General features: G+C 35.7%; 1 non-coding gene across 1 annotated transcript; it reads right to left on the reverse strand.

The window, feature by feature from the left end:
* Nucleotides 1-22,649: 22,649 nt before the first annotated feature.
* LOC121208893 (small nucleolar RNA R71) lies at nucleotides 22,650-22,755 on the reverse strand. The gene has a single exon (XR_005904016.1). It is a non-coding gene; the product is annotated as a small nucleolar RNA R71 (small nucleolar RNA).
* Nucleotides 22,756-23,654: the final 899 nt, after the last annotated feature.

Raw genomic sequence — 23,654 nt, forward strand, 5'->3', positions numbered from 1 at the left:
TCAATTCACCCGGAAAGTACCAAGATGTACAATGATTTGAAGAAAACGTACTAGTGGAACGGCATGAAAAGAGATATTTCTAAATTTGTGTCGAAATGCCTGGTATGTCAGCAAGTTAAAGTTGAACATCAAGTGCCTTCAGGTTTTCTACAGCCTGTGATGGTCCCCGAATGGAAGTGGGATAGAGTTACTATGGATTTCATGACAGGATTACCATTGACTTCGAAGAAGAAAGATGCCGTATGGGTCATAGTAGATAAGTTGACGAAGTTGGCTTATTTTATTCTGTTGAGGACAGATTATTCCCTCGATAGATTTGCCGACTTATACATTTCTGAGATTGTAAGATTTCATGGGGTACAACTATTAATTATTTCCGACTGAGACCCGAGGTTCACTTCGAGATTCTTGAAGAAATTACAAGAAGCCTTGGGTATGAAGTTAAGCTTTAGTGCAGCTTTTCACCCTTAGACAGATGGTTAGTCTGAGCAGATGATTCAGATTCTTGAGGATATGTTGCGATGTTGCGTCCTTGAATTTCAGGGTAGTAGGAAAAATATTTGCCACTAGTAGAATTCGCCTACAACAATAGTTTTCAGACGAGTTTGAAAATGGCACCTTATGAGGCCTTGTATGACAGGAAGTGCTGAACTCCATTGTACTGGACATAACTTAAGGAAAATCAGATTCACAGAGTTGATTTGATTAAAGAAACTGAAGAGAAATTTAAAGTGATACGAGACTGTTTGAAAGCGGCATCGGATAGGCAAAATCATATGTTGATTTGAAAAGAAAGGAAATTGAGTTTCAAGTTGTAGATAGAGTATTCTTGAAAGTATCTCCATGGAAAAAAGGTGTTGAGATTTGCCCAAAAAGGCAAACTGAATCTGCGATTTGTCGGACCGTATGAGATCATTGAAAGAGTTGGACCGGTAGCCTATCGCTTGGCATTTCCACCTGAATTGGAAAAGATTCACGATGTGTTCTATGTATTTATGTTAAGGCGATACTGATCAGACCCCTCTCACGTGATTTCACCGACTGAGATTGAAATTCGACTAGACATGACCTATGAAGAGGAACCAGTTAAGATATTGGCTCGTGAGGTTAAACAGCCGAGGAATAAATATGTGGCCTTAGTAAAAGTTTTATGGCATCGACATGGTGTAGAAGAGGCTATATGGGAACCAGAAGAATCCATGAGAAGCCAATATCCGAATCAGTTCACTGGTAAGACTTTCGAGGACGAAAGTCCCTGGGGGAGAAATGTAACATCCCAAAATAGGGCCTAGTTGGAATAGTGGTTTTGGGACCACAAATCTGACATCAAAATATTTATTTTATGATTATTACAAGGCTTACAATATGAGAATACACATGTGTTAAAGTTTCATGAAGGAATTCTTTGAGTAAGTGCCCAATTGGAAAATTAGGGACTAAATTGAATAAATTACAAAACTTGGATTCTAGAAGAAATTTGTATGAAATTGATTTAGATTATAAAATATAAGGTTTTGGGGAGCAACTTTCCCAATTTCTATGTTTTTGGAAAAAAATGGGCTTGGATGGATGAAATTTCAAAGAAAGGGCGTAAGGGCATTTTGGTCATGTGGCATATTAATGAAATAAAATGGGAAAAAGAAGGCAAAAATCAGCCATTCTTCTCCCTTGTCCAGCTGAAATTCATAAGCCACCATAGCTAAGGTTTCCAAGATTTTCAAGCTCATTAGTAAGTGCTCCCAAGCCCCGTTTTTAATGTTCTTCGTAATTTTGAGATCCCGGTAGCTTACTATCTCCATTTCTACCAATACTTCATGCTACGGTTCATGTTTAAAAATTTACCCATGCATGAGTTACTTGTATTTTGATGTTTTATGGAGGAATATGAAAGTTTGATGTGTGTTAAACAACTTTTCCTAGGTGATTTTCATGAAAAACCCCTAAAGGGACCTTTTTGCAAAAGTTGTAAAATGTGTGGTAGGAATGTGAAAATAATGGAAAATGTAGGCTACCATAAGAGGGAAAAGTGTTTGGCTAGGCTTGAGTAAAGTATAAATTGCGTGTGTTTCATCATACGAGCCTAGGGACTAAATCGTAAAAATGTGAAGGTTAGGGGCAAAATGGTCATTTAGACCGGGGGTGGAATTTAGACTTGAAATGTATAATGTGGAGTGTTAATGATCTATTTTTATTGTTATAGACCTCGAGGAACAAATTTCGGAGGTCGATCGAGAAAAATGAAAGTTTTCAGAATAAACGAAACATGACACCGAAACAAATACCAGGTAAGTTCGGATAACTTAAAGTAAACACTCAATGTGCCTAATTATATGATTTATGAATGCATGGTGACTGCATTTATTAATAACATGAAATTTTATGAAATGCATGTTTAAGTATGAATTGTGATGAATGTCTCAGTTGAGGTTAAAAAGGGAATTCGAAATATAAACCATGATTGACATGTGTAATGAGGTCCTGCATGTGTTGCAGAAAGGATTTAGCCCAGACGGGTAATCTGTTGATCTCATTTATAAAACGATCTAGCCCGGACGGGTGTTCTTTTGAATAGTCGAGCCTCCCGAAGAATATGTGTGCATTATGGATTTAGCCCAGACGGGTAATCCGATTAGGATCTGAATTTAGCCTGGACTGGTAATTTAGATCCGAGCTCAATAAAAGTGTTTTTCGTTATAAGGGATTTAGCCTGGACTAGTAATCCCGACATCAACTTATGAGTTCATAAAATGGGGGATTTAGCTTGGACTGGTAATCCCGCCATGAGATGTGAGGTTCGCGGGAGTGCATACTGGAAATGATCATTCATACGAATTGACAGTTAATGGGTATATCATTGAAACTTCCTAGAAACTCAACAAGATTAACATGACTTATATTTACTAAATGAGATGTTGAATGATGAGCTCATCTAAGATATCTTTCATAGTGCATTGTTATGTGACTAACTCATTGATTGAGTGTATGTGATAGGGAAGCCATCCTATGCTCATTGAATTTATTAACCAACTTGATTGCATGCTAATTACTTGGTAAGTTTATTGTCTGGTTATTCGAGCTTACTAAGCATAAAAATGCTTACCCCTCTCTTTTCCCTGTTTCTCCCAGAGCTCGAGGACTTGTAAAGATTGGAAGAGGGTTAGAGAGTTAGCATACTATCAAATAGCTCAGCTTTGGTATAAAGACATTTCTGATTTGTTCAATGGCATGTATAGGTCTTTTGAGTAATTTGTTATATGTGCCATTTAATTTACCAAATGAAGGCATGAAAGAGAATTCTATCTTTTTGTATATCGCCATGGAGATTGGCTTATTTTGAAATAGGCTATGACCTACAAAATTTCCATTCAAGTTTAGAATCATGTGCGAGGGTTGAATTCCAATTAGCAATGAGTCATAAGAACGAGCCAATCTTGAATGTGTTAAAGTGGTATGACAACACATAAATACAAGATGGGAAATAACCTAGCATGTACGAAACCAATGATATGAGGTTTCCATGCAATAAGTTTTTTGCAAAGATCATTTATGAGAACATAATCTTGTTTTACTTCGTTTTTAATATTCATTAAGTATAAGTGTTAAAAGGGGGTGACCATAGGCTTCGAAAATAGCCTAATAAGGTTGACACGGTTGGGTACACGGGCATGTGCCTAGGCTGTGTGTGACACACGGGACACACTCGTGGGCGTATGGCATGATCGTGTGTCCATTTCATCTAAAATGGTAGGTCTGTTAAATGAACACGGGCTAGACACACGGGCGTGTGTCTTGGCCGTGTGAATTTAATAGAATGTTCAAGTCTTGGACACAGGGTGATTGCACGGGCATGTCCCAAGTCACACGGGCGTGTGACACTTCAAGTTAAAAGAAAATTTCCAATGTGCTCCATGTTTATCAAACGTTCTTGGTTTTGTCCCGCACCGCCTCTAGGCATGTTTTAGGTCTCGAAGGCCTGTTTAAGGGAAAGGATATACATATTTGAAAAGTTCTAAATTACAGCGCAACTTAGTGACTTGATTTAATATGTTTACGAATGAGAATCTCAGGTAACGGCTTGAACCTATTTTGGCGTCGATATGGGTGAGGGGCGTTACAAATTAGGTTTTTGCGAGCATTACATTTTTGGGAAACAAACTATAACAACCCATTTTTAGTCAAATTGGAACAGTGGTTTCGAGACGAAAAATCTGAGGTCAAAATAATTATTTTATTAGTATTTTAATGTCTACAGTACGATAGTATGATTGTGTGAAAATTTCTTTAAGAAATTTTATAGTTTGAATGTTCAATTTGATAAAAAGGACTAAATCGCATAAAGTGTAAAACTTGAATTCTATTAGCTAAAGGTATCTATAGCTATGGAACCTGAAAGTGGAGGTCCTTATGTGGTAATTAGCCCATTTATAAAGTTAGTGGACATTCTCGGTGTAACATCCCTTACCCGTACCTGAGACCGAGACCAAGTACAAGGCGTTACGAGATACATACTTAGACATTTTCGAAAAATACGGGTTAAAAAATTTTGTTCCAAATTAAAACCAATCAAACAACATCTTAGTATCACTATTATGGGCCTACGAGATCCAAAACATACATTGAGAATGGTCCGGGACTAAACCGAGAACCTAAGAAAATTTTAGGAAAATTTTCTAGGTTAAGCCTCACACACCAGTGTGGAGACAATGCACACGCCCGTGTGCTTTGGGGACACACCTATGTCCCTAACCCGTGTGGAATTAATTAAATTTATTTTTTATTTTGAACCTATAGGGTTTTCACACGGCCAAGCACACGCCCGTGTCCCTGGCCTGTGTTTTTCACATGGCCTAGCCACGCCTGTGTGATAGCTCATGTCCAAAAACCTGGACATTCTGTTTATGATGTCAGCATGTATTTAGGGGCACACGGCCAAGACACATGCCCGTGTGCTAGGCCGTGCCCTCTACACGGCTGAGACACACGGCTATGTCTCTTTCTGTGTGTTTACTACCATGCATTTTGACTTAAAAAACTTTAGGTGCAGGGGACACACGACCGTACCACACACCCATGGGGCTGACCGTGTGTCACGCACGGCCTAGACACACACCTGTGTGTCTACCCGTGTGGACCCTTTTTAGGCTATAATTTCAAGCCAATGGTCACCCTCATCATTTCCTCACATATAAAAACCCCAATTGCATTTAACATGACTTAAATATACTCAAGGACTATCATCAATGAATCCATTGCATGTCAACCTCATCTCATCAGTTAAATACATACTCAATTATCCCCTTTTCATAATAAGGATTTCCATCCTATTGAAACATATTTTAGGCTTGGATCATTATTACAATTCATTTCCAATTATGGCCTAACCATTTCCAAATGTTTTGGCCACCTTACGAATGCTTATTTATGATATACAACATTTAATCATCACAAAAACATTTCTAACATAAACATGCATGGTTGGTAGGTCATAATCTACAATGAAATGAGCCATGTCTTATGGCCATATACAAAAAGAATAAGTTTAACATTTAAGCCTTTACATTGGCCAACCAATGACATATAACACCAAATAACCAAAAATCTATACATGCCATTGTAACAAAATAAAAGTATCTATATACCAAAACAGGAGAAGTGGATAGTGTTGACAATACTCCAACCGTCTTCCAATCTCTACGAGTCCTCGAGCTCTATAAGACAGGGAAAAGAGAGGGGTAAGCATTTACATGCTTAGTAAGCCCGAATAATTGGAAAGTAAACTTACCGATTAATTAGCATACAACCATGTTAGGCAACCAATCCAATAAATATAGGATAGCCTCCTATTACATGCACTCAAGCATCAAGTTAGTCCCATAATAATTCATAATGTAATTTGTCTTAGATGAGCTCATCATCCAATATTTTCATTTCGAAATCTCATGTTAATCCCGTTGAGTACCTCGAAAATCTTGATGGATTATCCATTTACCGTCAAGTCATAAGAGTGATCTTCTTAAGTACGCACTCCCACGAACCTCATATCTTACAGCGGGATTACCAGTCCAGGCTAAATCCCCCGTAATATAAACTCATGGAGTGTTTTCAAGATTACCAGTCCAGGCTAAATCCCTTATAGTGACAAACAACCTTAATGAGCTCAGGTCTGAATTACCAGTCCAGGCCAAATTCAGACCCTAATCAGATTACCCGTCTGAGCTAAATCCTTAATGCACACATATTCTTCAGGAGACTTGATCATTCAAGGAAAACCCGTTCGGGCTAGATCCTTTCTATATTTGAGATCAACGGATTACCCGTCTGGGCTAAACCCTTTTCTGCAACACATGTAGGATCTCAAGTCACGTAAGTCATGGCTTTTCCATCGAATTTCCCTTTTAACTTCAACTGAGACATTTATCATCTTGTCATTATTATTATTAACACATTTCATGGATTTTCATGCCATCATTATATAAAACTATCTAATATTCATAAAACATGCATTTAGGCATATTATGAGTTTACTTTAAGTTATTTGAACTTACCTGGTATTTGTGTCGATTTCGCATTTTGGTTATTCTGAAACATTTCATTTTCCTTGATCGACCTCCAAAATTTGTTTCTTGGGGTCTATAACAATAAAAATGAATTATCAATATCTCACATTATTCTTTTTGAGCCTAAATTTCACCCCTAGACAAAATGACTATTTTGCCCTTAACCTTTCACATTATTTATGATTTAATCCCTAGGCTCGTAAAATGATATACATGCAATTCTTTGGTTACCCAAGCCTAGTCGAATGCATTATAAACTCATACTAGCCCAAATTTTTCTCTATTTCACATTTCTACCACATATTTTGTACCTTTTGCAAAAACATCATTTTAGGGGCTTTTCATGAAAATCACTTAGGAGAAGATGTTTAACACACATCTAACCTTCATATTCCTCCATAAAACATCAAAGAACAAACATGTCACACATGGGTCACTTTTTATACATGAACCCTAGCTTAAAATATAGGTGGAAATGGAGAGAACATGTTACAAGGATCTCAACAATACAAAGAACATTAAAAATGGGGTTAGGAGTCACTTACTATTGAGCTTGAAAATGTTGAAAACCCTAGCTATGGAAGGCTTGAGAATTTTGGATGGTACAAGGGAGAAGATGGCTGATTTTTGCCTTCATTTTCCCTTTTTATTGATTTATTACCAAATGACCAAAATGCCCTTCCTTACTGAACTTCCAAAATTTTCCATGTATGCCCATTTTTGTCCAAAAACTTAGAAATTGGGAAAATTTCTATTTAAGACCTTTTAATTTATAATTAAAAGCAATTTCATGCAAATTGTTTCTAGAACCCAAGTTTTACAAATTATTCGATTTGGTCCTTATTTTCCAATTGGACACCTTACTCATATAATTTCTTCATGAAACTTCAACACATGCATATTTTCATATTCTAGGCCTCATAATAATCATAAAAAAATATTTCAATGTCAGATTTATGGTCTCGAAACCACTGTTGCGACTAGGCCCTATTTCGAGATGTTACACTTGGACATGTATTAGGTAATTTTAATGTTTTATTGCCAAGGTTAAAAGTGTAATTTAGCAATTAGTAAAATAAAGAAAACCAAAGATACCATCTTTTAGTCATTTTCTTCTACCGAAAAATAAAAGAGAGAGACCTCCATAGAAGCTTTCTAGGGTTCGACTACTTTTTTGTTAAATTGGTGAGTGATTTTTGTCCCGTTTTTAATGATTTATATGTTTTGAGATCATTGCAGCTTAATTTAGCTAGCTTAGGGACTAATTTACAAAATTGTGAAAGGTTTAAGGTTTTACCATTGATGAATATGTGTGACTTGTGATGTTTGATGATAGAAAATAAATGGTTGTTGTTAGATAAATAACATTTGTAAAGTGATTTTTTGTAAAATTGCCAATTAGGGATTAGATTGTGAAATGTGTAAATTTTGTGATTATATTGTGAAATAAATGAAAAATATGGACTGTTATGGGTCTATATGAAATTCAGCTAGCATGGGTAGGGACCTAATTGCATGAATTTGTATTTTTATGAGCTAAGGACTACATTGTAAATATATTAAATGTTAGGGACAAAAGTGTAATTTTTCCATAATATGCATTTTGGGCTAAATTGAATAGAATGAATAATGAATAGATTGAATTTGATATTATATAAATCAAGAAAAATAAAGTTCAGATCTAGATTGGAGGGAAAACAAAGTGTTGGATTAATCGATTCATTCCGTCGTTTTTGTGAATCGAGGTAAGTTTGTATGTTAAGAAGTATTACTTTAATTGTGTTTCTAAATTTTTTATATTTGAATTGTTGATGAATATGATTGTACAAAAATGTTCGACTAAGATTCGGTAATGAGAATTCCCAGTTGAACCTTAGGAATAAATTAGGATACAAATGACATGTCATTAAGGGTTATGTGATTTGGGTGCTAGTCCGTATGTCCTACTGGTGGCTGAGTTACTCGGCTTGTGTTGCGGATTCTAGTCAGCTTGTGTGAGCAGCACCGTGTAGCTATGTCATGATTGTCAACTTGTGTGAGCAGACCCGTTGATAGCTCGAGAGTGAACATTATATGTGATATGAGATTGAGATAGCTTCGGCTATGTATTGGCACTTAGTGTGTGAGATTCCCGGGTACCTGATAGTATTCCAAATGGTTCAATAGGTATATCAAGGATATGGATGAGTATGAGATTAATAAGAGCTTGTACATGTATGTACGTGAACTATACAATCATAAAATCGAAGAAGTTGATGGAAATTGTGTTTAATCCTTGGGTTGAATATATGTATTAAGTTATGCTTCAAAGTTGAATTGCATTATATGATGTTTATGTTATTGAATTGTTGGTTGGTAAGTTTTACTTACTTAGCATACGAGTTCACTAAGCTTTGTAGCTTACTCTATTTACTTTTTCGTGTTTTATAGTGATTATCAAAGCTTGCTCGGATTCAGGAGTCATCAGAGATCTCATCACACTATCAAGCTATTACTTTGGTACTTTTGAACTTATGTAATTTGGTTATATGGCATGTATAGGAGTTATGGTCATTTTGGTATATAGTTTGGTAATAGGTTTAGCCATTTGAGTTGGCTTATAAATGATGAATGGTTTGTTATGTGTATAGCCATGTGATTTGGCTTATTTTAGTTGATTTGGTTGTGTATATATATGTGCAAATGGCCTTTGTTATGCATTTGGTAATTATCATGTAAATGTTTATGGTGAAAGGTTCTTTATGAATTGGTAATTTGAGTATCAAATAGTTGATAATTGAGAATTAGTATGCTTGTGATTTTAGGTAAAGTGATGTATAAATGAAAGTGACCATTTAGGCAATTTGAGAATGTGAATTTGGTATGAAATTGAATGACTATTTGTTATACTTGTAAGTCATATGGTTGATAGTATGGATTTAGCCTGAATTAGGCTTGGTTGAGATTGGTTGGAATGCTTATTTATACCATATTATATGCCTTTGGTTTAGTGTAGGTGATTGCAATTTGGGTGAAAAAAATGGCTCGGTAAATAGCCTATTTTTGTCCACACGGGAAGAGACACGGGTGTGTGTCTCAGCTGTGTGTGACACATGGTCAGGTGACACGACTGTGTGTCCCCTGGAGTTTAATTAGAAACCAAGTTAGTATGCTCCACACGGCCCAACACACGGGCGTGTGACTTGGCCGTGTAGTATTAGTTAGAATACCCTACAGGTTTGGCATGGCCTAGCACACGGCCTAGCACACGGGTGTGTTAGGCCATTCCGAAAGGCACACGGGTTGGTGACACGGGCATGTGGTTGGTCGTGTGACCGAAGTCAGGGAGTTACACGGGGACAGACATGTGCTGAGACATGGCCATGTGATCCCATTTCGAATGTCCACTCGGCTTGTGACATGGGCGTGTATTTGGCCTTGTGAGACACACGGCCAGGCCACACAGGCCTATGTTCCCTGTATTTTGAAAAACTTTCTAAGTTTTCTAAAAGTTTCCTAAGTTATCGGTTTATTCCCAAACCATTTCTAAAGCATGTTTTGGGCCTCGTAGGCTCGTATTAGGGGCGTTATAAATGATTGTAAATGTTTTATATTTATAATGGAAAAATGTATGAGAAATGTGTGTTTATTTGTGAAATAAGTTTGGCAATGCTCTGCAACCTTATTTTGACAATGAATACGGGTGCGGGGTGTTACGCAAACCCGAGTCAGTTTCGATTTAGCAGTGCATAGAACAAAAGGGACTTTATATTACATTCATTCTGATTTTTGGGGTCCATCTTTTAACATCCCAAAAGGAGATAATAAATATTTCCTAACTTTTATTGATGATTACTCCAGAAAAGTTTGGGTTTATTTCTTGAAATAGAAAAGAACAAGTCTTCGAAATTTTCAAACAGTGGAAGACACTATTAGAAAAACAAATCAGAAAATCCATGAAGAAGTTGAGAACAGATAATGGTGTTGAGTTTTTTTTTGTCAGAGTTTAGTGATTTTGCAAACGGGAAGGAATTGAAAGACATCGAATCATTGTTAAAATTCCACAACAGAATGAAGTTGCAAAAAGAATGAACAGAACCTTGCTAGAAAAGGCTTGATGCATGCTTTCTAACGCAAGCTTAGGGAAGGAATTTTGGGCTGAAGCTGTAAACTTAACAAGTTATTTGGTAAATCGATCTCCTTATTGAGCATTGAATGGTAAAGTTCCAAAGGAGATATGGTTAGGTAATCCTCCAAATTAATCAAATCTTAGAATTTTTGGTTGTCCTACTTATGCTAAAGTAGCTAGGGAAAGCTTGAACTAAGGGTCGTTAAAAGCATCTTTTTGGGATATGCTGCTAGTACAAAAGTTTTTAAGTTGTGATGTTCAGAATCTGAAAAGATCATTGTTAGCAGAGATGTTACGTTTGATAAATCTACTATGCTTTGATAACAAAATAAGACTTTTAATTTTAAAGACATAACAAATCAGAGTGTCTCGAGCAAGGTGGAGTCAAAAGCCGAAATAAAAAGGTGACGACATAACGAGCAAATGCCTAACATCGCAATGACGTGACGAATAGAGGTCTTGTTGATACGTGATATTCGTAACAGGTTTTAGAAATTTATAATTAATCGTTCTTGAAACTAACTATTATCACAATGAAGGCAAGTGTACCTATCGAACAGTAGTATAGCTTTAGCAAGACCAGATTGTTGAACCCAAAGGAACCAAGAGTACTAGTAATTACTTTCTTTTTATTTTCTAGCCTAAAAATTAAAGGATTTGTTTATCTAAACTACTTAACTAAACTAAGGGTGCACAGAGAGAAAATTGGGAAAAAGCTTTTGGAAAAACTCAATTGATTAAGACAATACCCAAGGAAAAATCCACCTAGACTTCACTTGTTATTTGACTCTGAATCAGACGATTTATTCATTTGACTTGATCCGTAGAAATCCCTAAGTTTTATTATTATCTCTCTTGAGACTAATAACGTCTAACTCTACGTTGATTAATTGAAATCTCTTTCTAATTAACGCCCTAGTGTTGCATTAACTTGATCTATGGACCCCTTTATTAGGTTTCACCCTAATCCGACAAAATCTTGTCACCCTATCTCTAGGCTGCAATCAACTCTGCTTAACTATGACAAATTTACTCTTAGACAGAGACTTTTGCTCTTCTGAATAAGCGCATTAACTTGAATCAATATCCTTGAATATTAAAACAAGAATTAAGAACACATAATTAAGAACAAGTAAAATATTTATCATACAATTTAGATAATAATAACAAGATCCGTCTTAGGTTTCATTCCTCTTAGGGTTTAGTTCATAATTATAAAAGAAAAAATCTCAGAAGAATAATGAATACAAAACATAAAGAAAACCCCAAACCCTTGAATGGAAATTAAAGGGAGATCTTCAGTCTTGACGATAAATTCGGCTTCTGAGATGGACCAATCGGCTTCACTTAAGTAATTCCTTGTCTCCTACTCTGTATGTCTCTTCTAAGTGCCTCCTCAGGTGTTTAAATAGGCTTTAGAATGCCTAAGAGCCCTCAAAAGTGGCCTGTTCCGAATAGGACTATACTCGGGCTTGGCAGGGACATGCTCGTGTGCGATTGCTCCTGCCCGTGGTCAAGGCAGTTGAATAGGCATGGGCGTGTAGTCTACCCGTGTAAGTCATGCTTTGATCTTGCCAATTGGACACGGCCGTGTGACATGCCTGTGTGAGGAAGTCCAAGCCATGTTGATTTCCCATGTGGGTTCATTTTCTCTGTTTTCGGCCCGTTTCTCGCTCTTTTTACTCTCCTATACTCACATAAGTATAAAACATGAAATTAAAGAATTAGGAGCATCGAATTCACCAAATCCAAGGAGAAATCATCCATAAATGTGCTAAGCATGGGATAAAAATATGTATAAATTATAGTTTTTCACTTGTCCCGATAAAGTGTCTCACAATGTCACGTCGACACAAAAAAATTCTAATTTTTGCTTGTTTGAAGCTGTTTTGGATTTGTTTGGGTTTTCATCCGACCCTTAGGTACCCTCACCATATCAGTTAACTAATTATAAGTTGGCTCGTGAAAGGAAAAGGCAAGAAATCCGACCACCACAAAAATATTGTGAAGGAAACCTAGTGGCTTATGCTTTAAGTGTTGCCGAGAGCATTGTTTCAACCAAACCTTCGTGTTATTATGAGGCAGTTCAAGCCTTCGACTCCAACCAATGGTTCGTTGCAAAGGAAGAAGAGATGAAATCACTTCAAAAGAATGAGAATTGGAGGCTAGTTAAACCACCCATCAGTAAAGGAATCATTGGTTGCAAATGGGTGTTTAAAAAGAAGGAAGGTTCAGGTCCTAATAACACTAGGTACAAGGTAAGACTAGTTGCAAAAGGGCTACAATCAAGTGAAAGGAATTGATTTTCATGATGTTTTCTCTCCTTTTGTGAAACATACATCAATTTGAGCGCTTTTGGAATTTGTTGCATCAAATAATCTTGAGTTAGAGCAGTTAGATGTAAAGACTACTTTCCTTCACAGTGACCTTGAGGAGGACATCTACATGCAATAGTCAGAAAGCTTCAAATTTGAAGGTAAAAAATATTATGTTTGTCTTTTACAAAAGTCTTTGTATGGTTTGAAGCAGTCTCCTCGATAGTGGTATAAAGAGTTTGACTCCTTCATGTTGAGTACTGGTTTTTCCCGAAGTAAGTATGATAGTTGTGTTTATCTACAACGTCTTGATGATGATTCTTTTATATATTTATTACTTTATGTTGATGATATGTTAATTGCAGCTAAGAATCCATTTGATATTTGTTGTCTTAAAACTATGCTTAACTCTAAGTTCGAGATGAAAGATTTAGGTGCAGCAAAGAAAATTTGGGGGATGGAAATTTTAAGTGTAACACCCTATACCCAACTTGGTCTCCAAGCCTGAATATCAGGATGCTACACCACCGTCTCATGTTATACACAATAAGTAAAAGCTCATTCTAAATGAAATGACTTCCATTTTAGTATTGGTATGGGTTTTAAGTCAGTCATACTGTTAACATCATTGTGACATGCTAAACATACATCAAATAGTCTTATAATAATAATAATAATAATAATAATAATAATAATAATAATAATAATAATAATTAAATATGCATAAAGTCCATTTAGCAAAATCCAAAAACTAACTACGTAGGTATCGAAACTGAAGGTGAGGTATCGATAATTCTCTCAAGTGGTATTGATATTGTTGGGAAAATTAAAACCAAAACTGCTTATTGTTTCTCGTTTAAAAACCCAAACCTCGAAAATTATCAGTACCTCGGCCAAAGTAATGATATTTCTACCTTGAGCATCGATACTTTTTATTGGGTATCGATACCAAATTACATTATTGCCTCCCTACATGTTCCAAAATCACAGAGGTATTATTTTTACAACATGAATATCAATACCTCTGCTCCAAACCAGAAAAATACAACATACTTGAGCATATAAATCATTCCAACATGCACCAATCCTTCATGCCATCATATCATCGTTACATAAATATCAAAATGACTATTATAATAGTCTCAAACATCCAAAATAAGTCTGACAAATAATCAACATCATACGAAATGAATCTCATAAACCTAGGAACAAATAGTCTATGAAGACATCCAAAACATCATGGCAAATATCAGTAAAAGTCTACCACATTGCCTTATTCTCGAAATGAAAACAAATAACAATAAGACCTATGAAATAACAGAAAAGGAATTGCTTGGAATCACCCCTCAAAATCACACCGCTCACACTAGCACGCAGTAATTTGCAATGGTTTTAAAAGGAGTGGGTGAGCTTAACAAGCTCAGTGAATGCCTAAAACAACTACCATGCAAACATTTCATCAAGCATTAGTGAAACATATCATAATTATAGCAACCTTAACTTAGTTGACATATTTTACTTCACATGCATATTCGATAGTTTATTTACAGAATCAGTACATGCATATTCATGTAAACGTCACAATTCACAATCACATTAATAAATAATTTGAGATAATTTGGCATTTGAGTTATGAAACGTAAAAGTGGGCATTACCACCACTCATCGGATACACGGATCTCCAACACACCACGTAGACTCATAGAGTCAAACATGTCTCGTAAGTGAAGAATTAAACTAACAGTCTCCAACACACCAAACATGTCCCGTTGAATGGAGCTTAGATCACATTTCCTTATCTCTCCAAACATGTCCCAGGGCCTTAATGCCCAAATCACATAAACATTGATGCGTGATATTTGTAACAGGTTTTAAAGATTTATAAATGAAATTTTCTTGAGACTAACTTAGTATCACGATTAAGGCAAGTGTACCTATCGAACAGTAATATGGTTCAGCAAGACCGGATTGTTGAACCCAAAGGAACTATGAGTACTAGTATTTACTTTCTTTTTATTATCTAGCCTAAAATTTAAGAGGTTTGGTTGTCTAAACTAATTACTAACTAAGAATGCACAGAAAGAAAAACTTGGGAAAACACTTTTTGGGAAAATTCGATTGATTGAGACAATACCTAAGGACAAATCCACCTAGACTTCACTTGTTATTTGACTCTGAATCAGACGATTTATTCATTTGACTTGATCTGGAGAAATCCCTAAGTTATATCATTATCTCTCTTAAGACTAATAACGTCTAACCCTAGGTTGAATAATTGAAATCTCTTTCTAATTAACACCCTAGAATTGCATTAACTCGATCTATGGATTCCCTTATTAGGTTTCACCCTAATCCGGCAAAATCTTGTTACCTTATCTCTAGGCGCGCAATCAACTCCGCTTAATTATGACAAATTTACTCTTAGACAGGGTCTATTCCTCCTCTGAATAAGAGCTTAACTTGAATCAATATCCTGGAATATCAAAACAAGAATTAAGAACACATAATTAAGAACAAGTCAAATATTTATCATCCAACTCAGATAATAATAACAAGATATGTCATAGGTTTCATTCCCCTTATGTATTTAGGGGTTTAGTTCAGACTTATGAAGGAAAACATCTTAAAACTATAAAGATAACAAAACATTAGAAAACCCAAAACTCCAGAAGGAACTTGAAGGGAGATCTCCAGTCTTGATGATGAATCCGGCTTTTGGGATGGATCAATTGGCTTCTCTTGAGTAATTCCTTGCTTCCTAATCTGCGTCCCCCCTCTTCTCCTCTTCTAGGGAGTATTTATAGGCTTTGGAATGCCTAAGAGCCCTCAAAAGTGGCCTTTTCTGAATAGGACTTTGCTTGGGCTCGACAGGGACACGCCCATGTGCGATTACTTCAGGCTATGGTCAAGCCTGTTAAATAGGCACGAGCATGTGGTCTACCTGTGTAAGTCGTGCTTCGATTCTGCCAAATTGACACGACCATGCGGTCTGCCCGTGTTAGGAAGTCCAGGCCGTGTTGATTTCGTACGTTGGCCCATTTTATCCATTTTTGGCCCGTTTCTCGTTCCTTTCACTCTCTTATCCTCACCTAAGTATAAAACATGAAATTAAGGCATTAGGAGCATCGAATTCTCCAAATTTAAGGATAAATCATCCATAAAATGTGCTAAGCATGGGATAGAAATATGTATGAATTACGGTTTATCAAATACCCCCACACTTAAGCATTTGCTTGTCCTCAAGAAAAATCCTCAACTTATAATCAAAATAAATTCTTCTCAACTTATTCTCATCAATAATATCTCAAACTAATTGAAAATTCAACTGACAGAACATCAAAGTTTCAAACCTTCCAAGTTGAGCATTTTATCATGAAAACATAGGTGTCTTCCCTTATCTAAGTAATTACCTTTGATTCAAAATATCACAGAGTTTCACATCCTCACTAAATATTCACTCAAATCACTCGAGGTGTTTAAGGACAATAAATGAAGCACTCAATAGTCAATAATGAAAAGTCATTACCATAGGCTTGCATGAAAATCAAATCTCCACCACTATAAATTGAGATGAAACATCAATCAAAAGGTCTTTAGAGGGTTGTAACGTGGCTTTGGTTAGAAGGTGTGGTCACAAACTGAAAGAAAGGGTTAGAATCGAGATTGAATTGAAAAATTTCCTAACTAGAAAAATGACTAGTCATCAATTATGTACAACAGAGCTTTTTCTCAGAATATGGAATCTAACTTCTTTAGCCCAGAATATCACTACTACTAATATGTATACATGTATTATATATATTTTAAGAACAAGTCAAATTACAAAATAGAATAAAACATAGCTAAGGAACTATTCCAACTCAAATCTCGACAAAAATAGGGATCAAATTAATTTAGGGGATTTCAACAATAATGAGTTATGAGTTAATATTGAGGGTAAATCAATGAATGGGTTGTTAGGCTCAAGGGGGTTCACTAGGGGTTAATTGTGAAGGTAGGCTTTTATGGAGTGAGTGGTTTAAACCTAAGTGCCTTTATCATTTTGACATATCAAATCAAATGGTGTGGTCTTAACATGCATAATCAAGCAAGTTCTAGAATAACAATTCAATAATAGCGCACTCATATTGAAAGTGAGCATGAAAGAAATAATAAATGCTCTAAAGGCTCAAGATCTCACAAAAAATTATGACTTTTTGATGTTTAAACCTGTAAATTCCTACTCAAAATAATACCTAAACTTGGGGAGACAACCTAAAAGTTTTTAATTCTTCAAAAACAACTTATCATGTTTGATTCCCTAATGTCTTAAAGTTTAAACAATCAATGCATAAATGCCTATGTTTTAATTCAAGATATATTAATAAAAATTATAGACTAATTGGAATTCAGTCTAATAATGATATGAGAAGATCGCATGAGAATAAAACAAAATTCAGGGATTTTTTCTGATATAAAAGACCCCCTACACTTAAGATGTACATGACCCTCAATGTACAAAGGTAGATATATTGAAAAAGATAGATTTATAATCATAAGATAGGGAGGGAAGTGAAACTTCTTGAATGATGAATGAATTCCTTGAACTGGAGTTTTGGAGAATAATCGGCGTGAGAGTGGAGGGGAATCTCCGGTGGTGGTAGAGTTTTATTAGTCCATAAGTCCTGCACCAAAAGAATTTTATATGGTGGTAGCTATGGTCGTGGTCAAGCAGGACATGGCAGTCGTGGAGAACCTTTCCTGGTGGAGTTTTTAGTTCCTATGTGATGATGAGCTAAGGTGCACTTTATAACTGTGACAGAATCAAGAACTATTTTAGAAAATATAAGGAAGCATAATTACTTGTAATGGAATAGGCGAAATTGATAATTGTAAAATAAAAATTATAAAATCTAATAGAAATAAGCTTAAAGTAAAAAGAAAAAGTAGTCTTAAAATAGAATAAAAATAAAAACATAAAATAAAGGGACAATGTAACGCCCCCACGCCCGAGACTGTCGTCGGAGTCGAGTATGAGGTGTTACTAAGCTTAATTTAACATATTTAGAACTTTGGATTATTTATTTCTACATTCACAGCTTTTAAGCTACTTGCATCACAGTCACAAGAAAAATTATATCTTGAGTTACGAAACTCGAAATTAAGATCTGTAAATTTTCCCTAAATCTAGACTCATATACCTATCTACTAGTTTTTTTTATAGAATTTTTGGTTGGGCCAATTAGTACATTTTATTAGTTAAAGTTACCCCTGTTTCAGGACTTGACTGGTCTAACCTCTGTTTACTACGAACCACATTTATCTCTATAAAAAATCGATATGACTATGGGGTTTGTTTCTACTGAAACTAGACTCAATAAGGATTCTGAGAATATAAAATACACTACCTAATTATATCTTTACAATTTATGGTTAATTTCTAAAGTTGGAACAGGGGATTCAGAAACTGCTATGACCCTATTTCACTAAAATTCAAATATCTTGTAACATATAATTCGTTTACCTGTTTCATTTGTTTCATGTGAAACTAGACATATTAAGCTTCAATTTGATATGTAGTCCATCACTAAGTTCAATTTCTATGATTTTTAGTAAATTTTTAAACTCGCATCAGTGTTGCTGCAGTATTCTGTTTATGGCAAATTTCATCCCTTATATGAGTTTTTATGCACTAAGTATCTTAATAATTTTCCTTAACATCAAATATAATCTAAACTAACTATTTTCATAATTTATCATTATCAAGGATTTCCTCAACCATTCCATCACCATACCATAAGATCATTTACACAAAAAAGGTATATTGCTATACATGCCATACTTAAATTTACAAGCCATTACCAAAAGTCTTCCGGATAGTGTGACTGAGCCTTCGACCTATCCCGACTCTTGAGCTGGCTTGTCCAAAACTGCAATGAGTAAGAAGGAGAGAGTAAGCATAAATGCTTAGTAAGTTCATATGCAAATAATAAGTAACATAACAAACAGTCATACCAATCAACATTAGCATGTATCACTAAAACACATATCACATTTTTAATCATTTTTCATCATCTTATTACCTTATCGTGGTTGTATCAATACTCAACCCGAGGGTTAAATACATACTTGTCCAAAATATCCATTTCACATCACTTACCAATACGTCTCTTTACATCTCGAATATTCCTCCATTTGAGTAGAACTTTACCCGTTGAACACATCGGGATATAATTCGGATACATGGATAACTTGCACATAAGTGCCATATATGCAATCAAGCAATCATGTAACCCGCCCATAAGCGAACTCGGACTCAACTCAACGAGCTCGGGCGTTCACATCCATAAGTGAACTCGGACTCAACTCAACGAGTTCGGATGCCTAGTTACATCTCACGAACTCGGACTCAACTCAACGAGTTCGGACATTCGCATCCATAAGTGAACTCGGACTCAACTCAACGAGTTCGGATGCTCAACCATCCTAGTGACATGTCACTTGTATCTTAATCTATTCCTAAGGTTCAAACGGGTTTTTTTCCTCGAACACTTATCCTTTCCGTCTTCCGTAGAATGCCAAAATCAATACTCGGTAACAATTATATTTAACAAGTAGTTCACATAATTTACATATTATTTGAAATTAACCACAAAGCATACATTTCATAATAAAATTCAGCATAACATATAATTAACATCAATAACTTAAAATAACCATTATGCTACATTATTTACACATGAACTTACCTTGGTACCAAAATACAAAGATTTTGCAATTTAGTCCACAATCTTTTCTTTTCCTCGATTGAGTTCGATTCCACGTCTTTCTTGATCTAAAATAACACATTTAGCTTATTTAATACTCACATTATCAAATTAATCCTTAACTCAAATTTTGGCAAAATTACAATTTTACCCCTAAACTTTTGCATATTTACATTTTTGCCCCTAGGCTCGGGATTAAACTTTATTCCTTATTCTTATGTTTTACAACATGCTTATCACTTTTCTCTTCTATGGCAACATCAAATTCTCACTCTAACATGTACTTGTTACTATTAGGTATTTTTACCAATTAAGCCTTTTTACTCGTTTTTGCTTAAAATCGAGTAGTACAAGTTATTTTTACTTCATATTCTATCATAAAACATCAAAATACACAAATTTCACCTATGGGTATTTTTCCAAATATAAACCCTAGGTTAGATTATTGCTAACATAAGCTTTATCGAGTTACCGGGATCTCAAAAACGTAAAAATCATTAAAAACGGGGCTTGGAATCACTTACTATGGAGCTTGGAAGCTTGAAACAAACCCTAGCTACGGAGAACCCTTGAAATTTCGGCCTAATGAAGAAGATGGACAAAAATTGGCTTTTAATTTTATTTTTAATTCATTTTAATAACTAAATGACCAAAATACCCTTACTACTAAACTTTCCAAAAATTCCTTCCATGTCCTAATTTTGTCCATGAACTTAAAATTTGTCAAATTGCTATTTAAGACCTCCTCATTAATATTCCAAAACAATTTCATACTAAAAACTTCTAGAATGCAAGTTTTGCAACTTATTCGATTTAGTCCCTACTTTCAATTTAAGCACTTTAGGCATAGAATTTCACTACGAAATTTTCACACAATCATGCAATCATATCATAAACCTCAAAATAATTATAAAATAATTATTTCTATCTCGGACTTATGGTCACGAAACCACTATTCCAATTAGGCCCTAATTCGGGATATTACAGACAAAACGGACCAAATCGAGAAGATGACAAGGCCTAAGCCTTTCCACACGGGTTGCTCACACGCCCGTGTCTTTCGAGGGTGTCGACCAAGGGCTTTCACGATTCACACGGCCTGGTAATCACGTCACACGGTCGTGGCACATGGGCGTGTCCCTTTTCTCAAAGAGTTGTATTTTACACGGAAAAGGATACTTAGGGAGGAAGAAAGCCAATCCAAAGCCTATATAAACACCCTAAGATGACTTAGAAAGGGGCCCTCTTCCAGAACTTCTCTGGAATATAGAACCACATGCCAGGAATTACTTGAAGGAAGCCAGACGATCCATCCTAAAAGCTGGAGCTACTTCAAGACTGAAGATCTCTGTCAAAATTCCTTCAAGGGTTTTAGAGTTTTCTTTATGTTTTGTTATTTTCATACTTTTAAGATGTACTCTTATCTTATTATGAACTAAACCCCTTAGATACCTAAGGGTGTCGAAACCTATGATGGATCTTGTTATTATTATCTAAACTGTATGATAAATACTTGATTTGTTCTTAATTATGTGTCTTAATGCTTGAGTTAATATTTCGGGTATTAATTCATGATTTGATGTGCTTATGTAGAGGAGCAAAAGTCCCTGTCTAAGAGTAGATTTGGCATAATTAAGCAGAGTTGATCGAACGCCTAGAAATAGGGGTACGAGATTTTGCCGGATTAGGTTGAAACCTAATATGAGAGTTCATAGATCGATTTACTGCTTCCCTAAGGGTTTTAATTAAGAAAGAAATTTCGATTAATTCAACTGAGGGTTAGACGCTATTAGTCTCGAAAGGGATAATAACATAGGTTAGGGAGTCTCACGGATCTAGTCAAGTGAATAAATCATCTGGTTCAGAGTCAGATAACAAGTGAAATCTAGGTGGATTCCTCCTTAGGTGTCGTCTTTATAAAATTAATTTTCTTCAAGTCTTTTTCCAACTCTTCTCTTTACTTTAGTTTAATTAGTTAATTAGTTTAGTTAATTAGTTTAATAAACAACCCCTCTTTATTTCTAGGTTAGATAATAAAAAGATAGTTATTACTAGTACTTTTGGTTCCCTTGGGTACAATATCCCAATCTTGCAATTACTATACTATTGTTCGATAGGTGCGCTTGCCTTTTCGTCGTGATAATAGTTAGTCTAGGTTTGATCTTCATTATAAATATTTATTACTTGTTACGAATCACGCGGTCAAGTTTTTGGCGCCGTTGCTGGGGAACTAAAATATTAGGAACGCTAAATTTTTATTACTTTAGCCATTTATTTTTCTTGCAATTTAATTTTATTATTATTATTTATTAAGTTAGTTTTTCTTTCTCTTGGCAGGTTTTTATAGTTTATGACTAGAAGAAACCTGTCGGGACCATTACTTTTTGACGAAGAAATCGATCGTACAGTTCGTAGAAATCAAAGAGAAATAAGGCGCAGCTTAAGATACACGGAGAACGAGCAAAAAGACAATACTCAACCCCCAACTGAAGAGATGGCTGAAAGCCAAGACAATCAGCTACCTCCTGCAATTACAGCTAATCAAAATCCTGCTCCACGTACTATGTATGATTATGCTAAACCTTCTCTAACAGGAACTGAATCTAGCATAGTTAGACCTGCTGTAGCTGCAAATACTTTTGAATTAAAATCTAACACTATTCAGATGATACAGCAGTTTTTTCAGTTTGATGGTCTGTAGGATGAAGATCCCAACGCTCACTTAGCAAATTTCCTGGAATTTTGCGATACATTCAAAATCAATGGCGTCTCTGATGATGCCATTCGTCTTTGGTTATTACCTTTTTCATTGAGGAACAAAGCTAAACAGTGGTTGAACTCGTTACCACGAGGGTCAATTACTACTTGGGAACAAATGACCGAGAAATTTTTACTAAAATATTTTCCGCCGGCTAAAACGGCTAAATTAGTAATGATATCTCTTCTTTTGTGCAGATGGATTTAGAAACACTTTACGATGCATGGGAGAGATACAAGGACTTACTGAGAAGGTGCCCTCACCATAGGTTACCACTTTGGCTGCAAGTACAAACATTTCACAATGGTCTGAATCCTTCGACTTGGCAAATGGTTGACGCAGCTGCTGGCAGAACCATCAACAATAAAACACCGGAAGATGCCTATGAGTTTATAGAGGAGATGTCACTGAATAATTATCAGTGGCAAGTCATGAGGACTAAGCCAACGAAAATAGTCGGCGTTTTTAACGTCGACTCAATTGTTATGCTGTCAAATCAGGTAGAACTTCTCAATAAAAAGATTGATGGTTTTCTTAGTTCTACGTAGGTACATCCAGTAATGAGGTGTGACTCAAGTGGAGGAGGTGTGCATACAGAATATCAATCCTTCAATCTCATAACCGAAGAGGAACAAGTCAACTATATGGGTAACAATAACTTCAGATCGCAAAATAACCCATACAGTAATACTTATAATGTAGGTTGGAGGAACCACCCAAATTTCTCCTAGGGTGGTCAAGGAAATCAAAAGCCACAAAATCCTCAGAGTTTTCAACAGCCACCTTATCAACAAGAGAAGAAACCGAACCTTGAAGAGATGCTCTCAAAATTCATATCAGTGTCAGACGCCCGTTTCCAAAATACCGAGACAACACTTAAGAATCAACAAGCATCGATCCAAGGGCTCAAAACTTAGATAGGCTAACTATCCAAACTAATCTCCGAACGACCACAAGGTAGCTTACCAAGTAACACTGAACCCAACCCACAGGAATAGCTCAACGCAATTAATATCCAGAATAACGAAGGAGTCGTGGAGCCTAAAATAGAACCAAGGCAAGAAACAGTGGTAAGAAAAAGGAGAGATGAGGTAGATCAAAATACAAACAAACCAGTGACTGTCAAATATGAACCTCGTGTGCCATACACTAACGTGACAAGGACGAACA

Source organism: Gossypium hirsutum, chromosome A10, assembly GCF_007990345.1.
Source record: "Gossypium hirsutum isolate 1008001.06 chromosome A10, Gossypium_hirsutum_v2.1, whole genome shotgun sequence".
Classification (NCBI taxonomy): domain Eukaryota; kingdom Viridiplantae; phylum Streptophyta; class Magnoliopsida; order Malvales; family Malvaceae; genus Gossypium; species Gossypium hirsutum.